This window comes from Dicentrarchus labrax, unplaced genomic scaffold, assembly GCF_905237075.1.
Source record: "Dicentrarchus labrax unplaced genomic scaffold, dlabrax2021, whole genome shotgun sequence".
Classification (NCBI taxonomy): domain Eukaryota; kingdom Metazoa; phylum Chordata; class Actinopteri; family Moronidae; genus Dicentrarchus; species Dicentrarchus labrax.
In genome coordinates, this window is record NW_026136711.1 from 19,095,130 (window position 1) to 19,108,488 (window position 13,359).

The window sequence follows — 13,359 nt, forward strand, 5'->3', positions numbered from 1 at the left end:
CAGTAGGCATTGTAAACTCCACCCACCAGATGCAGCAGAAGTCTCTAGAAATCCAGCGTTGTACCAATGCACCAGCATTTAGAGGGATGAGGTGTTGAGGTGTCTGCATTAAATACAGTTTTTGACACTGCCAATGTAAAATTCAGCCATCAGTTCTGACTCAGTTTTTCCCTCAGTTCAACACTGTGAAGTATAAAGATTTTAAATTTGAAAAAAGAGTGTGTTGGTATTGGATTGGTATTTGGTATCGGCTGACACCCAGGATGAGGTGTTGGAATCATTATTGAGGAAGAAAAAATTGCATTAGTGCATCCCTAGTTCTTTTTTCTGTGGCTAGCTCTCCCACTGTTAATTGATCCTGATATCAAATAAAATACTCACACAACACTGGACAGTATAGGGTTGACACACTTCAATGATCAGGGGAATACAACAATAGAGCAATGGTGTAACCATCACAGAGATTTATCCATAATTAGCTGACCAAATCAAGCTCTTACTGACTCTCTGTGTATTTGGTCTTGCTGCTTTTATAATAAATTATACTGTACTATACTGTACAAGAAAGTGTGACCTAGAGAGCATGACCCATCTCACTCTGCCTTTTACCCCCCACAAGCTTAGCGATCACTTTTCTGTTTGGCCCAGTTTGCCTGAATGGATTATTCTGAATATTGTATGATCTCACACAAATGGATGTCTGCTATTTACCTTCCATGGTTTCTGTAGAAAGGTTCAAGAAAGCAACTATGAAATACTCTTTAATGGAGGTGATGAAGGAATTCATACATTTACCCAACCAACCAGTTAGTCTTCATCCTTGAAGTCTGTCTCGTTCTGATAAAGCACAAATCTCACCTTTGTGTCACTTGTCCTTGTAAGTTTTCTATTGCCACACCTTGTTTGGCTCATTGTGGTGTGTCAAGCCGTAACAGACCCATTACTTCCCTGTGAGGCTCCATACACCCACCAGTACGTGACAGTTGGTAAGAACTGCAGTTGTAGCAGCTGTTTTTCTCTCAGCGGCCTCAAGTGGCAACAATGAGCCCATTCCTTACTCCAAGTGACACAAGGTAAGATTTGTACTTTATCAAGTGTGTTTTCAATCAGAATTTTTCAGTTTTATAAGGGAAAAGACTTCAAAGGTGAAGACTAACAGGTTTTGTCCCAAACAGGGCCACTGTTAACCATGCCATATACTGCATTGCAACGTCAGGTCACTGGATGTACAGCATGATCATGGACTTTTAATGGACTTCTTTTCCATTCAGGTAATGATGGAACGACTGTACAGTTACAGCAAAGTATAGCCAAAATTGGGGGGTAAAATGTGTGCTGTGAGGCAAGGAGTGCCTTGAAATTCCTGTGTGTGGGAAATCACAACAGTATTATTCTGCCAACTTGACATCCCATTTTCCAGTGTATCATAAGCCCTCCCCCTCATTCCCGGACACGTGAGGAAGTGAAACATGGGGGAGTATGAGAGCCTGCTACAGAGAGGGGATGGGCCCATATGCTCCTTCATTTAGGCTACGGGACGCTCTAGCTCCAAGTTAGTTCATAGTGATGAGTGTTGCTGGCACTCTGACACCGAATGCTAAGTCAAGGGCAGCCTTGTATACTTTGCATTCTCTAGCTCCTCACAACGTTTCTTCTACCTGTCATTTTGTTTACAGTGGAAAAAGGGCTCATATGACCTCAAGACACTGACTGCTTGATGGTAAAAATACAATCAAAACACTTGTTTGTCATCTGGTGTGTTTGTTCCAACATCATAAAAACCATCAAAAATAATACCGTACAAAAAATATTAACTTAATTACTCATCTACTGTATTTTGAGCCTTCAAGACTTGTTTTACATTTATATCATACACAATTTCCTGAATTTTCTTCAAATAAAAGAGAGAAAAGGCAGACTGCTGCACTTAAATAAAAAAAATGACAATTAATTCTACAAGTAATTGATATATCAACAGTTATTTTTGCATCAGTCAACAACAAACTGGAATAAATGATTTTTGGATGGCCATGAGGATTGGCTGAACAGTAAATACAGTCATAAAACGTGAGTCAGGGCAATATACAGTAAGTAAATAATCCATTGAATAACACTTCCTGTTGCAAATATCGAAACCTGTGGCTTGGCAATAAACCCTCTTACAGCCCATAGAAGTGTCAGAAACTAACCTATTATGTATTGTTTACACAGGGAAAGCTTATCAAAAGCAGAGGCTCAATAATGAAAAAATAGTCCCTTTACACAGACTGATAATGACTGGGGGAGTAGAAACAAAAACTGCCCATCTACAGCATATCTAATAATATGAATTTCATTTTTGTAACAGGCCGGGTCAACTTAATAGGTTTCCTTTACCGTCTCAAACCATGGCTTTTGAGAGGACCTATAAGCAACCTCACATGTTTAACTTCAGATTCTTAAAGTGCATTGACACGTTCCTGCATTCCTGAAGATCAGCGGCTACGGCTAGAGGGGAATGGCTATTGGCTCGAATGATCCCTATACACCAACTTGCATATATATGTAACCTAACACGAGCAAAGTCACGTTCACTTGAAAACAATACAGCAGAAACGAGCTGAGGAATCTACTTCATGTCATGTGCATATGAGTGGCAGGAAAGACCCTAACAAGTGACAGAGATAACTGCACGCAGTCACAAGATGCCATGACACCAGATGATAGTGTTTAAAATCGCTGCAGCCTCCATAGGTTGTTGGAGATAATACCATGCTATCAGCCTGACATGTTCAGCCTGTCAGTGAGCAACCAGTTAGGCCCGGACCCACTTAGAAGGAAGCCGACTGCTTCTTTTAAGTCTTCAGGGGGTGGGTCTTGTTCAAGGTGGGGGCCCCTTAGGATATCTGTTTGTAAACAAACATGTCACACTGCAACGTGAGGCATGGGGATTTTTGAAGGAGAAATGATTGAGTGAGTGTGTGGGCAAACAAATCACTGGGAGTGTCACCGTTTATGTTTCTGTCTATTGTACGAGCCATCACTCACATCCTTGTGCTGAAAATAATGAAACGTTTAGCTGCCCACTGTTGTGGCCCAGTTTCTGCACCCAGTAGATCGATGCTAGTTCTGCACTAGCACGTCACCATGGGAACAGTCTCGAGAGGACAGCATGTATGTTAGCAGCGTGGGAAGAGATGTTCAAGGTTTTATTGGGTTGTGGTAGGTTAGGACAGGATGCGGGCTGGTTTAGGACAGTAGGGGTTACATTGCCAGAAATAAATAAAAGGATTTGATATTAAACGTGTGATGTGCCACCTACTCATAAGCCAGACGGTCCAGCCTTTGTTTTCGTCTCTGTCATCACTTTTTAATCATGAGCAGGACACATAACACGTCTGCCTCAGGTTATATAAAGCCCCTGCGGCTCCTGTCCGGTGGCCTGTTGTAGCTCTGCTGACACATTTTTATATACATAAACCCTGCCAAATTACCCCCCCCCACATCCTTATCCTTGACTACTGACCTCCAGTAGATAACTAAAAGTGGCATGCCGTGCAAGGATATGGGCTCCCGGAGATCTGATTTCTCCCAGAACTGGGTCAGATTCTACGTCCCAGAATCTGGGTGGCCAGGTTCTGTCTGCATGTGGCCTTTGGGTTCTTTCCAAGCTGCTGCACCAAGTCTGTTCCTCGTGCTTGGCCTTAGACGTCAGACTCCCACAGCCCTGCCCCACATCTTATTTGGCTGACCATCACGTCTACATCCCCTAAAAGTCAAAGGATAGTAGGCGTCATGCTCGGACAAGTGGACCAGAATGATTCAGTGCTGGCAGAAAATTACCAAGCATATCTATAGCTAGTGCAGCCTTTCACATGTATCACACGCTCATTGCAAACAATTTCCATCTTTAAAGCTCTCCTCTTGTTTTCCATGTATGGTATAGTTGTTTCAGGAATTTGCTGCACATAGCTACCAGCATTTTTAAACAAGAAGGATATGACATTTGATTTACTTAAAAATGCAGTTGTCTTTATGTGAATGCACATTTTCCTAATTTCTGTTTTTCTAAATAATTCAAACAACCAATACTAAAATAAATGAAAGCTTAATGTGGATTTTATAGTGGAAGATAGAAAGTCTGTCCATGCCTGTGTTGCTACAGACAGCTTGTTCTTCCTTCTATCAACAACAAAGTTCCTTTTTTGCCACAGAAATCCTTGTTCTGTCACTTCTCTCTGTACCTAGCACCCAGTACTGCAGCACTTATATAGTTTCCTGAGAGAAACAGATGCACAAGCACACACATACAGATACAAGGATAAATCAAAGCAAGATGTAAATTCAAAATTCCCATCTTTTGAACACATGCACACAAAAAACGATAAATTTGAGCACTTCAATCACAGAATGTGCTTCCAGCCTAATGGGCCTTGTACAGAACAAATCAGCAAAACACAAACAAAATGTGTTTTTTGTAGTGCACTCATTCAGCTTATTAGCAAAGTAATGGGTATAAATTTGCTTTTACAAGATGCAACTTAGTGGTGAGTTTACATTTGGATCTAGTCCAATGCTAACAGAGAGCATACAGTAGAGTCATACATCCCTGAAAACCTCAGTGGGTGGAGACTGTTGAGAAAAAGAAAACAACTTTCTAACCTCATGGCCTATGTCAGTTTTTTTCAGTCAGGGTGAAACATGAGCAGCTTTATCTCTAGTATCTTCCCTGCGGCTTTCTCAAAACCTGGAGTTAATAGCCAGCAACACAGCGGCATAAATATCAGCTGCTTTCGGCTTTGAACTAAAACTCACAAATCTAGTCTCATGAAGGCAATCTGTGGGATTTACTGTGAAACTGGGTGAGGTTTGCATGGGATAAATAAGTCAAAATGACATGATGTGAGTTGTTACCTATGAGAGTGTGTGCAGGTCTTGCAGTTCACTGTATATTAACAAGTTCCATATGACCCAAACATGCAGAGAGAGGGGGAAAAAAGTCTGATTTATATAAACAAAACCATTCCTCCCACTCTCCACGTGTTACACAGGATATCACGTGGCGCCTAGGACTGCCAAAATCTAGAACCATAATATTTTGATTTTCATGCATGCACACAAAATATATATACTGTCTGAGCACAGACTCGTGCACGCTGACAATTTTGCCCAAAACAAACAGAGCTGGGGGACATTTACCATTCAAGGACTTCTATGAAACCTAGGTTCATCAGGTTACATGAAACCTTCAAACCAAACCTGAGCTGTAAAATGTGTTTTACAATTCACAGAATTTATCACTGACCTATTCCCCAATTTCTACAGTGTAGTTCAACTCCCCGAGAGATTAATACTCTTTGAAGGTTTTTGTAATCCTCAAGACACTGTATAAGATTAAATAGAGTGGAAAAGTGGAAATAGTTAAGTCAGGGGGTTTAGTCTTGCATGTGGGACAAAGACCACACCTGCTTGTCCCAGCAGATAAAATGCTGGCTTTGTTTGTTTTGTTTGTTTTTTTGCTCTGTCACAGAATTTGCTGGTGGCTGGTGAAAAGTGCAAGTATGATCCTTTTTAGGTGCAAAGGTCATGGACATGAATGTCCTCACAGTGTGCTGTGGGTCACTGTCAAGTGCACTTTGTTGTACACCAATTTTCCTTTTCCAGGAAAAGTGGGATAAACATCATCTGTTAAAAGTCAGACTCAAGACTCCTCCCCACTTGGCTGTACATAGAGAGCGTGTTTTTGTTTTCAGTCTGCAGATGTAAGGGCTTTTGGAATTCCCTCACATATCAGTGGTGTGTGAGCATACGTGTGTGTGTGTGTGTGTGTGTGTGTGTGTGTGTGTGTGTGTGTGTGTGTGTGTGTGTGTATGTATGTGGCCTAGACCTGTGTGTGCATGCCTGGATTGAGGCAGATGTGTGTGTTTGGGAGAGTGGAAGGACTGAATATAGGTCCTGTGTGCTGGCACTGTATTATGTAACAGTCCAGTGAATCCAATTGGACTGTATCTAAACCCCATGACATTATATTGACATGAAGTACAGGCTGTTCAGAGGTCGTGGCCCTGCAAAAACACACAACCAAATTCATACTGACCATCAAATTAAGGAGAGTAGTTCAAGGATCTAGTTCATATTTTGTGAGTTTGCTGCCACATTACAAATGCTGCTGTTTTGCATTTGGCTGTAAAGTCTCAGATGTCAGAACTTCTCAGCATTTTCTTCAGTATTTAGCAGGTGCATTTTTGGCCTCTATATTAGCCAGAAGAGAATTAAGCAGTTGTTGGTAAGAGAGATGAGGGAGACATGCAGTGGTGTAATAGGCATACACTGTGCACCCAGAAAGAAAAATCCACTTGCAAATGCAAAAGGATACGTATGTAACAATATAGTTTTGTGAACTTTAAATTCATCCATTTATGTTTTACAAATACTGAAACTGAACAAATGTTGCCAAACATGCAGAAAGACTCTCATCATCTTTCCTCACCCCCACCTGAATGAAACCCACCCTGCTGCTTGGAATAAATAACTACATCAAAAACCACAAGAAACTAAATAACTAACTAACTGTGATTGACTGCCTATCTCATGCCTTCCTAGAAATTAACCAACTGGCTACAGTATAAGCAGGAATGTACTTGAGTCATAGTAAATTCAATTGTGACATGCAGCGCTGTGCATGCTTAGGGTTGTATCCAGGAATTACAGAGGTCATGAGGCTAGAATGTAAACAACCTCCAAAGTACAACTTGGAGTAACCACATTAACCTGCTGCACCACACCAAAATGGTGCTTGATTTATGGGTAATGTGGAGTCCGACTGCTACGATTACTACTACAAGAAATTAAGTTTTGAGACTTTTGTGTTACTGACTGGGCCATACAACAATCTCTCTGCAACCATGGAAGACTTCTCTGTATTCCAGCATGGGACTTTGTGTTAGCTTCCTCATCTCCACTCCCACACAGATACTGCAGCATTGATCTGTGCATACAGGTGAGGCCTGGAAAACCTCCAGCTCTCAAAATGTTGAGCTTTACACAGGCTGCTGTGCCATGTGGATCTCTTAGTGTCACTATGGTGCCAGCTTAGACCAAACCAAACTGACCACCACACCAGTTTCATTTGTTTTTAATTAGCGCCCCGGCCAGCCAGTACTTCAATACTACTAATTAGTTCTATCATGGTGAGGAACTATCAATATCTCACACCGTTAGAAGCACTTTAGATTAGTCTACTATTGACTGTCCTCTTGCATTCACTTTATGTCCTGAGAAAATGGATGTTCGTCAGCAGCAGAGAGACAGGTCAATGCAACAGCTCAGGGTTGAGAGCTTTGTTCCCAACTTGCAGTTCATAAACCTGCCGCCATGTGCAGCCACTGCTGTTGTTGTATTAATGAGTTGCTTAATACACTGTCCAGATGGTTTTGTTGACTTTGAGTGACTCACTGCCAGTATCATTCACATCACCAATCTATTTGGAAATGGCATCCCAGAGTTTTCTGCTGTGAGTTAGGAGGAGAAGAGAGGTCTCGTGTTCAGAGGACTGCTGACAGAAAAGAGTTACAGTGGAGTGCATAAAGAGCTATCATGTATTCCCGACACTACCATTAATGATCCAAAAACACAAGTAAGGTTCCTGGTATTACATTGCTTAGAATTACTATTGAGATTCAGCATGTGAATGTGATCCAGAGCTGCATGTTTATTAGTTCCACATCAGGGTCCCACAGTTTATGAGGCATCAGGGTAAATGTAAACTAGTTAAGAACACGAGTGCCTACGTGAGCTCGCATTGCACACTGCTTTGCTTAGCCTTCTCTAAACTTATAATAGGAAGGAATGTCGGAGACCCAAAGTGTCGTCCAGTCAAGACTTCAAACATTTATTAGAGGCCATGCGGAAACACACAATGTGACATCAGTATCTATGCAAATGTTTCCCATTCTTGACAGATTAAGCATCTCTTAAAAAGGTGGACAGACTGAAGCAGAAACTAAGATTGGTTTGTGAAGGTTGACTGTAATAAGAGCTTGGCTGTTTAAGTTTCAGAGCACAACTGAGCTGAATAATTCACAGCTGTAAACTAGAGGCTAGGCAGTATTTCCATGATGCAAGGAACATACAGCTGCATATGTACGTGGGAATAATAAGGTTGGATTCCAGCAGCTAGTTTAGCTAGTCTTCATTACAGCTAGTATTTTGTATCTGGTTTCAGCTGTCAGTCTAAAGAATGTCTTACAAAATCTTTTATCTCCACCCTCATTTAGGGTCACATATGTATTTAGTATAACATGAGTTTCAGTTCTTAACTTGTAAGAGTTTTTTTTTTTTTGTACCTGAAAGTGTATCTAAAGGTGGTTTACACTCCAACATGATGTCTCAAACTGAAAATGTTAATAAACCTGAAAATGCAGTGCACTGTAGCTTGAGATCATAAACCTGCAGATGCCCTACTTCATATTTTCAGTGTGTGTCTGAGTCATAGATGCTGTTCTGTACCTGCAGTAGCATCACAAAAAAGTTCATTAATTTCCCTGAACAAACCTTAAAAGTGCTGACTCAAAAAGCTGAACTTCCCTGCAGCACAAGTCACTCTTGGCCAATGAAATCAGGCCTAAAACAGCACTGCTATAAACTGGAATAAGTGGCACTTAAGACTTAGCCTCATTATAAATAGAAGTGTCTACAAATGTGGGTTGAATGAGTGCTAGTAGCACACCCGTCTCCGATTCACGTGTCACAAACTACCCTGATTTTCCAATCACTTGTCAGTCCATCTGCAAACTGTATGAGGTTGATCAATAACACGCTAGACTAGTTGTTTACAATCAATCTATATGGAACAGATCCCTAAGGGAGGCTGATTGATTTGTAACATTGTGACGTCTGTTTACTGGCACTTGGCCCTGAGTGTGTTTCAATGTGACATTGGTATCTAGTCTGTTTGAGTTTGTCAACCAAAGCCTTATGCAAAAGCAAATTTCAGCTCACTGTTTAGCTGTCCGACTGTTTTGGTTCACTCTCTCCGCTCTCATCTTATCGGTTGTTTTTGAAGCAGTCTCTAAAAACCCACTGTACACCTGCACATCACCAAACTGACAAAGTTAGAGACTCGCAAGTGAACATAATGGAGCATTTAGCAACTGAAGAGCCAGAAATTTCCCTCAGGAGTTGGTAGAGACCAAAACCAGAGCTAAAGGCTAAAAGTGAATATCGTAGTTATATTTGTCAGCTGGACAGAAACATAACTCCAAATGAATGATAATGGTGCTCTGTAACTGTTGGATGTCATATCAACTTCTTTCCACTGTCTTTTATGTTTGAACAGAAAGTAACAGGCATACATCTCCATACATCATCAAGCAGTGTTAGCATCATTTTCTGTATTTGATGACCTGGGAATGAGAACGGGATGTGAAGTGTGTAGAAAGAACCACAGTGGGTGTATAACTTGCAAAAAACACTAAAGTCACTATCTAGAGCCAGTGTTTGTTTTGTCCGCTCTGGGCTGCTGTAGAAACATGGCGGTTCAACATGGCGGACTCCATGGAAGGTGACCCATGGTGTCTGTAGATGATTATACACTAATGAAAACAAAACTGTGAATATTATATTCCATTTCTGCCAGTAAAGACTCCTAAATGTTGGACCTTTAAACACAGAATATGTATGGAAGTGTGGCTGTGTATTAAAGCTGCAGCTCTGAGTTGAGTGTTTGTGGGTGCCAGCTCTAAGCAGTAGCACTGCAGTGCCTCTCTGCTTATTCTTAGTGCACGTGATGATGGATGCACGTTTCTTCAGAGGTTATTATGTCTGATGAGCTTCACCTCTCCATTCCTCCATCACTCATTCCCTCTAGATGAATACAGCTCTCCATCCTTCAAATATCACATCTTTTTTTTTTATGTCCTCTAAGTTATGACTCTGTCCTCAATATGTCTTTGTATGTCTTTGTATTGATAGTATGCTGTAGAGGTAAAATCTTAAAATATAGTTCCTGTTAGCATCATTCAAAGTGTGAACGTTGTCCTCCTCCCGCAACATACTGAAAACTCACATCATCGATTACTTCTCTCTAGCATATTCTCATCCCTTCTCTCCTGCATCCCACCTGCGCCCCCTCACTCTCTCTCTCTTTCTCTCTCTCTCTCTCTCTCTCTGTGCCACCCCTCTCTTTGCTGCAGTGTGGAATTTTCCAAGTACAGCCAGTGCTGCAGTGGTCAGAGTGATGGCGTAAAGGAAGACGAAAAGGAAGGAGGCAGAATGAAGGGTGAACGTGACTTAACACACACCAAAAAAAAACAAACAAACACCCTTCTGAGCCCTTGTGATGAAGGACCCACCACCTTATCTTCCTCAGCAAATTCAGTGGAAAAATACCAGACAGACATAAAGATACAGAGGCAGCTGAGATGGAGAGCCCCCAAAAACACCGACGAGCTGAATGTTTAAAGTTATTGTAAAGTGGATGCTACAGAATCTCTTAGTTAGTTTACTTTAATTTTCATTTAACTCATTTATAAATATTACGAATCTGCCTAAACCCTAATGGTGTTAATAAAAAAGACATACATGAAATAAATTAAAGGTTATGTAGGCATATATGAAATTCACTGCCTCTGCATGTCAGACTACAGCATCAGCATCTCAAATCAAAACAAATCCCTTGCAGATAATGGAAAACACACTTCAAACTGGACACAAACAAAATAAACAAATCAAGCAGGTGATGTTTCCATGTGTATATTTTAAAGATATCTTCTTGCTAGGTTCCCACTATTACATTTTGCAATGTAAACGTTATTGCACCTCTATGTAAGTCTGACCAATTACATGGGATAAGCTTTGAAATGTGTTTACTCATATCACATCATTTCCTAAATTCCATTAACTGGGCCTACATTTTCCCAAATGACAGAAAAATTATTTCCAATGAATTGACTGTAGTTTTTTGTCTCTTTTTAGACCTTTGAAAAAGTAAGGAGTCTCTGAAGGCCAGTATAAAAAAGATAATACTGTCTGCCTAAAAATCATCATGCCTCTCTTCAGTAAGTACAGTAAATGTGGCAATTTAATGATTTAACTTGAAATACAGCATTGCTACAGAGTGCAACCGGAGGATGTGCGTTAATTCTCAGCAGTGGATAGATGGGCTGTTAAGGACAAATGATTCCCAGCTGAATCTGACACACAGCCATGCCACAGTCAGTTACTGCAGCCTTTTTGGTGTGAAAGTGGAGGAGGTGATTGGAAACGTGTTAATGACATTCTGTGACGACTCGGACGACTGGGCTCCTGCGGTAATGTGATAATGGCTGTAGTTGAGGTCATTTAGTGGGTAAATGACTAAGGTAGGTTTTTGCTGCAGTCTGTTGGGACAGTGTGGGAATGATGACATTGTAAATGGTGGTGAGGGAGAGGGATAGTGAAGATACGTCTGTGCGTTACTACGCTATAGATCATTGCGTCACCGGTGATGGTGGAGGACATGACATCATTTGCCTGATACTGATCAAGACCCCACATATCCAGTAACCTCAGCAGGGGCACACACATCCAGTACTTACACACAGACACTCAGTATAATTGTATACGAGAACATTTACTTAAGTAGATTTTTGTGTATCTGTACTTTTTTTTACTCTGACTTTTATTCCATTACATTTGAAAGACAAATATTGTACTTTTGACTCCACTATATTTCTTTGAAGGTTTCCATTACGTGTTACTTTTAAGTCAGCAGATCAATTTCTGTTTTTCTTTTCTGAAATGTGATAGGCCATATGCTGTGTTTGTGTGTCACAGGAGAGAAACCAGTCAACTGCTCCTACGTCGTCAGTTTGAACTTGGCAGTGGTAATGATGGCTACAGATAAAGGTGACGATTCCTCATCAGAACACCCGTGGCCATTATCTGAGGTCTATGTTTGGGATTTTTCAAATGAAGAAAGATCCATATTGTTTTAAATATTTGCTCTGTTTTCCACATACAAACTTCATCACGGCTCATGAAAAACCTGAGAAAACATTTTGAGTTTGTTGAATTCCATATAAACATTTTAAACAGTTTTCTGTGATTTTATGAGTTGCTGTTTTTATTCTATGGATGGTCAATTTACTCTTTATGGATTTTCATGGATTTACCCACCAAGTTGTTGTATTAAGTCCGGGTCCTGTGAGACTCAGTATCTTCTCTAACTTCTGATAACAAAACCACAATCCGCTGACATTATAAAGCAAATAAATGTACTTTTGAATACGTAAGTGTTTTTAGAAACAAGTACTCCAATACTTAAAAAAAAAACTGACTGAGCAATTTTAATTTTCATAGTATTTGACCAGGAGTATCTATACTTTGACTCAAGTTAAGAGTTGTGTACTTTGTCCATCTCTGATAATTGGATATAAAATGATTGTTTATTCTAGAAAATTCTTCTGGTAAAACAGTTTCACTGTTGAAATTATTTCTTATTTTATTTTTAAAAAAGACTCAATGATAGTTAAGGATGTTTTTGCAGTGAGTGTACTTTGTGATCTCGGCAACATAAAGCAGAGTAAGTGGTTCAGTGAATTCACACTAATATAATACCCATTTAAAATTGGATTGGAAATGTTAACGTAACGACTTGGCACCCAGCCTAGCTTGTGTTATTTCAGTGTATGGAGTTAGAGATGTTGGCCAACATTACGGATGAGTTGAGCATTGGCAGCAGATTGACATATTAACAGCATTAATTAAGCAGGTTTGCTTTATATGAGATCTTTCCAGGGTAACTAGCAAGAACCAGAATGTGTGTGCGTGAGAAAGCTCACGCACACACCTCCATGAATCCCCATATCATTTGTTGCTCTCTTTCTGTCACTCTCTGGTGCCAAAGGAAACTAGACCCAGTGAGCCTTACTGACAGGGGGTGTTTTATGGGAATCCCGAGAGTCCTGGGACCTGGGCCAGAGTAGGCCACCGCCGCAGGTGCCACTCATCAGTCTTGGTATGCACACGCTAGGGGACACTGTCAAAACACATCAACGGAGGAACCTCTTGAAAGGTTGTAGTTAGGTAATCGGCTTAAAACGCAGTAATTAGGTAAATCCTTTACGAGGAACAACTAAAGCATCCTTACATTGGACACTCCATTGAACACATCCCCAACTTAACACCTTCCAACGTGAAAAATTAAGTGTATCCTTTCCTCTAACCCAGGCAATAAGAATGTATCTTCAGCTTCCAAGCTTCAGCCTGTCTGACTCAATTTGTCCCATGGAATAATCCCAGGGGGTTGCATAACCCCACATCCCACCATCATGACTACCAGCGGTAAATCCCAGAGATCAAGAAAGGAATCAGACAAAAGGAGGGCAGAAAGAACAATGA

The 13,359-nt window shown here is 40.7% G+C and overlaps 1 long non-coding RNA gene across 1 annotated transcript; it reads left to right on the plus strand.

Annotated features, from left to right (window-relative positions):
* Positions 1-229: 229 nt before the first annotated feature.
* Positions 230-12,069, plus strand: LOC127371702 (uncharacterized). Its single transcript, XR_007886433.1, has 4 exons — positions 230-1,073; positions 1,176-1,271; positions 10,173-11,036; positions 11,794-12,069. It is a non-coding gene; the product is annotated as an uncharacterized LOC127371702 (long non-coding RNA).
* Positions 12,070-13,359: the final 1,290 nt, after the last annotated feature.